Below are 5,893 nucleotides of genomic sequence, written 5' to 3'. Positions count from 1 at the left end.
AAACAGATGCGGATCACAGATAAAGGCAGCTAGATGAAGAGCGGGGAAGAAGAACCCAGTGTAACACCTTGGAGACTAAACATGGCGGATAACGGAGTGTGGGTCTGTGACAATAGATGTGGTGCAACCTAATGTTTAGAGAAACAGCCAGTCTCTGCACGACTCCCTCCGAACGCCAAGTCAGAGTGTTAGTAGAAAGTCCGGTGCAGCTCGGTGACCTTGTTGACAAATGGCACTTTAAATGCTCTGGGAAACAACCGAGGGTAGGTCTCTCCTTACAGGGTCATTCAACATAAATGGCAGCTGTTATCAAGGTAACGGACACACAGGCTTGTCCTGTATTTCGATTTTCAGCGAGTCGAAAGATGCCGAAATAAGGGGGAATGTGAAGAAATAAGATGAACTGAGCAGTTTTCAGCAGTAGTTTTAATGCGTTAATTACAAAGCGCATTTCACGGCAAAACACTGCTAATTGCATACTCGGTTAGGCACGTTTTCTATCTCCTATTTACGAAGACCTTCTTTACATGATTTATTTTACATCATTTACAATACATTTTTTTTACCCCTAAGAGGTTTGGCAATTCCTTCCTCATCAGAATCTTTAACTCTACTAATCCCCTTCAATAAAAGCAGATAGATACAGATTAATAAAGCCACCGACTCACTGAATCAATCTCTCTTCGAAACGAAGTTCTTTCATCTTGATCTATTTTTAAACCGCGTAAACATCACTGACTTCACAACAAAAATAAAGCATTAGTATTGTGTAATGTCGATCATTACAAGAGTTACTATTCCTATCATGTTTGTGAGATGCACCTTGTGCATATATATATATATATATATATATATATATATATATATATATATATATATCTATATATATATATATATATATATATAATATATATATATATATATATATATATAATGATATTATGATACGTATACGTATATATATATATATATATATATATATATATATATATATATATATATATATATATATATATATAACGTTGTGTGTGTGTGTGTATAACTGAATCACGAAAATATGGAAAGTGAAAACAGTAGAGAACCACTGCGAGGCCTTTCGACTTCTCGTCCTTCGTGGATTTTGTCTTTATATATATATATATATATATATATATATATATATATATATATATATATATATATATATATATATATATAATATATATGCAGAAGCCAGGTACTATGCCGTACCTCTAAGTAAATGGGGATACAATCCACAATGAAGTAAAATCCTCTTGTAGTTTAAAATCCTGTACAAGATACATATATTTTGAACTACAATAGGATTTTACTTCATTGTGGATTGTATCCCCACATATATATATATATATATATATATATATATATATATATATATATATATATATATATATATATATATATATATATATATATATGATATACGAAAAACTCCGTCTCCGAATCCCAATTGGTAATGTTATTTCAGATGCTTTCCCAATGCAATAAAGGGCACTCGACTTTCAACAACGGCTGGACTCTCGGCAAATAATGTGGAATAAACGGTTTTGCTTTCACAGTGGGGAAGTTAACTTACCAATCATATACTTTCTAATGTTTTTGGAAGGAGCTTGAAATTTCTCTGCCTTTGCTATCAAATGGTTCGATCTTTTATATATATACTATAATAGCCCTGATTTCCCTTCTAAGAGAAACTTCAAGACATGTATCTGCAAGAATAAAAGCATATTTATAATAGACACTGTGTTTAGGCCCCCTTCATATGTGGCAAAAGGAAGTAGCTCTGCCTGCTGGCTGATACCTGCACCTCCGTCAATTATCTAAGATTAACAGCATTTTCGCTTACTCAGAGAGTAAAGCTACGAACTACTTTGTCGTTTTTGTTATTATTGTTGTTGCTGTTGTTCTTGCTATTGTTGTTCGTGTTGGGGGGTTAGGAAAACCCCATGGAAAAGCCTCTAAACCCTGAAAAAGGCGTTTCGGGTTGTGGTGCAACAACGCCCCATTTGACCGTGCATTTTAGCATACGCCCCGATTAAGCTGGAAGTCGGATTACGCCTTGTTTTGAAACAAATGTAGTAACGCATCTAGATTAGATTTTTATCACTGAGCAATTGTCATACATATGGTCTTTCGGTTTTCTGTTGGTAAAAAAAAGGTAGGACCGTGCCATAACGGTTCACATTTAAAGTTACTCCAACAAAACAGGTTATGCATGGTAAGAAAATGGGAAAAAATGCAATACTGAAGTAGTGTTAACAAACAATTACCGCCGTTTTTATGGCCGGAGGCTCCGTTCACACGCCGATCCCAAGTGGGTGTTCCGAACCACCAGAACACGTAAGAACGGAGGTTGGCAGATTTGATTCATTATCTTTTTTTTTTCTTTTACCGAGGAAGTTCAAAAACTTCCGCTTATTGGCAGCATGGGGTCCTTAGAACATAAAACAAATTTGGGTTCATTCTGAAATTACTGGCAAATTCTAGTTCTTATTTCCAGTTTTGGATATAACGTTACGAACATGTCGCGTTTAAGAATGTCATAATGTGGTGCTTTTCTTCTTTTCTCAGATGATAGAGTATCCAAATGCATACTGCTTTCTCTTTTATAACGTTGATACTAAATCACAAACACGAGCACGTGCACACACACAGTTATACGCACAAATACAACAGGGGCTTAATCTAAATAATAGGTACCGAATTCTAATGGCTCTGAACGGGAAACTTGGAGGTAGCGTCTAAGCGTGTCTGTGTTAGCCAAAGAAACTGATATTGAGGAAAAGAGACAAATTGTCAGGGAAACCTTGTAATGAAATCCGGCCGTTGAGTGTTGTTTACCCAAGGGCCAAATATGTTTCACTGCCTCCTCATAAAAACCTTTCCATGCTACTATTGTAACTGAGAGTAGTTTTTGAAAAGAAGAGAGAGAGAGAGAGAGAGAGAGAGACGAGAGAGAGAGAGACGATGAGAGAGAGAGAGGGTGGGGGGTGGGTGGGGGGGGGTGTGTGTCTTGGATGACTATAGCTCTGTAGAAAAATTACAGGGAGAAAAATTTTTCTGATACTTTTCATGAGCATCTTAGATCTTTTGACCTGCAATCTGCTCCAGTTTCCGGTTTTGACGCTGTTAAATATGTTGGTCACTTGATACCGAGACTCTTCAAATTTGAGTTTATACTTTCAAAAAGCGTGAAATTTGAACTCAACCGATACAAATAGCGTGAAATTTGAACTCAACTGATTCAAATAGCATGAAATTTGAACTCAACTGATTCAAATAGCATGAAATTTGAACTCAACTGATTCAAATAGCATGAAATTTTAACTCAAGTGATTTGATCTTTATGAAACTAATATTTAGAATTCTTGAATTTACTCATTTTTGGGCACTGGTTCTTAATAACTTTATACCTGATTAAGTTATTGTGGCTTAGTTTACAGTTGCTTAAATGGAAAGAAGATAAGGTTGTTATGAAGCAGTGTGTATTTCAAATGAAAGTCTTAAGGCTTGAAATAAGATGATAAAATGCATCACATGTCGTAAAAGTGATTATCATCTGTTGGCTATTCCAAAATTATTGAGAAACAACGAGAGCAGCAGTAAATTTATATATATATATATAATATAATATATATATATATATATATATTATATGTATATATATATAATATAATATATATATATATATATATATATTATATATATATATATATACATATATATATATATATATATATATATATAATATATATATTATATATATATATATATATATATATATATATTGAGACTTTTAATTAATGCTTATCTAAACACATTGAGGCATCATTATCTCACTACCATGCTACAAGAAATCCTTTTACAACAGGTCCATTTTAAAGAAAGAAGATATAGAAAGTGGGGTTACAGCGAGCAATTCTTCATCGACTGAAGAGAAAATTTGGGAAGGTGCAATGAACCGCGACGACTAACGTAACAGTCCTTTTACCAAATGTTCTTCCTATCTAGACTCTTCACGTGATAGCTGTAACAAAAAACCTCAGCGATATTTACCAGAAATGGACAGTTAGTATGCCCCAAGGGGCAAGGAGTTCTGAAAGCTGCTCAGCAATTACAAGGTGTTTCTTATCGTGCCTGTGATCTGCAAGTTACGACAAGGATTTTCTTCATGCCAAACTTACTGTTATTTTCATTTTTATTTGAGTGTGTTTATTGCAATACAACCGGAAACTAAAATATGGTAAAAGGACTCGTCAGTCTTTTGAAAATGTGGCACCTTTTTCTGGCATTGTTCTTGATATTGAATTTCGGCTGGATGATAATTAGGTTAGGTTAGGTTAGGTTAGAGGCGTGTTTACAATACAAAATTAAGGTAACAAGCCATCAGTAAATAATGAAGTAATGCTGTGTGATTTCTCTGGATATGTCAGTCAGTTTTCAAAACCAAAATGAGATTGACAAACTACTCATGTTTTTTTTTCGCACCCTTACAGACGGAAAAAATTTTAAATGGCAAGGGAAACTGAACGCTGAAGCGTTGAGACTGACTTGTAAAGGACCCTCTGTATCCAAAATGAATGGAACAAGAAACTTTCAAATAAATCTCATTTCCACTTCCGTTCATTAGAAGTTCGACAAACCTTTGATAACCATCGTCTCCGTGCTATTAATGTTCACCTGTACGCAGTGAAAGTTGGACATCTGAATCTGCCACATCTACTATTGATCGAAATTACAATATTTATCACAGAATGACATTATGTCTTTCTTCCTCACTCTCTCACCATATATATATATATATATATATATATATATATATATATATATATATATATATATATATATATATATATATAACTGTGTAATAAAGTCTGTTAAAACAGAATTCCACCTAATGAAATGATCCCATAAAAAACACCAAAATGTAGAAAGTACTATATTTCAGGGACAGTTAGGTCTCTTTCTACATTTTTGCGTTTTTGTGGGCTCTGTTCATTATATATATATATATATATATATATATATATATATATAATATATATATATAATATATATAATATAGTTATATATTATGCGCATTAATATTTGCACGAAAATGTGCTGAAAAGGTTACTGAAATAGTAGCTTTGTTTTGATGATATGGTCGCTAAAATAAGTGATTTTCTTCAATATAAAAGAATACTTGTTATGGTACATGTAGCTGAAGTGTATCGTGTCACGTGAATTAGTCTTGATCTTGAGAACTTATTTCAAATAGGGAAATATGATTGAAGCGATTTACACAGGGAAGCTAAAAGGAAAAATTGATACCCGACATCCATCATCACTGCCGCTGATTTTCAACATAAGAACGCAAGTTACTAAGCATGGAGGAACGAAGTTTTTTTTATCTAATGGCAAAATTGTTTAGGATAATCGCTCGCAAGCTCGGGAAAATAGTTGCCAAATTTTAAAACCACCGTTTATTGTGTAGTAGCATAAAGTTCGCCATGAACTCTTGTAATGATTTTTTAACATCATGTTACGATTCAGATGTCAAGATCAAGTGATTAGCTTGCCACACATCAAGATCCAAATAATTCTTGTTATTTTCTGCCTGTAAAAAAATTCCTTGGGTTGAAGAGTCTTAACGTATGCGTCTTTGGAACCACTTAAACATTCCAGTGCGTGTTTCGCTTTCCCAGTGTAGGAAAGCAAGAAGCAAAGCAAGGCGGGTCACAGTGGTGCGATCTGAAGTTGCCCTGTTGCCCTGTGATCAGGCATTGTCGGTGGCCTACTTCCGAAGGAGTGGATGGAGCTCTGACCTTCGCGTTAGGCTGCGGTCGATGATTAAGTTCACACCACGATATTTTTTTTCCTTGGACGACTGCTG

This window comes from Macrobrachium nipponense, chromosome 5 (genome assembly GCF_015104395.2).
Source record: "Macrobrachium nipponense isolate FS-2020 chromosome 5, ASM1510439v2, whole genome shotgun sequence".
Classification (NCBI taxonomy): Eukaryota; Metazoa; Arthropoda; class Malacostraca; order Decapoda; family Palaemonidae; genus Macrobrachium; species Macrobrachium nipponense.
The sequence above is the reverse complement of the archived record's forward strand: the minus strand, read 5'-3'. Positions refer to the sequence as shown.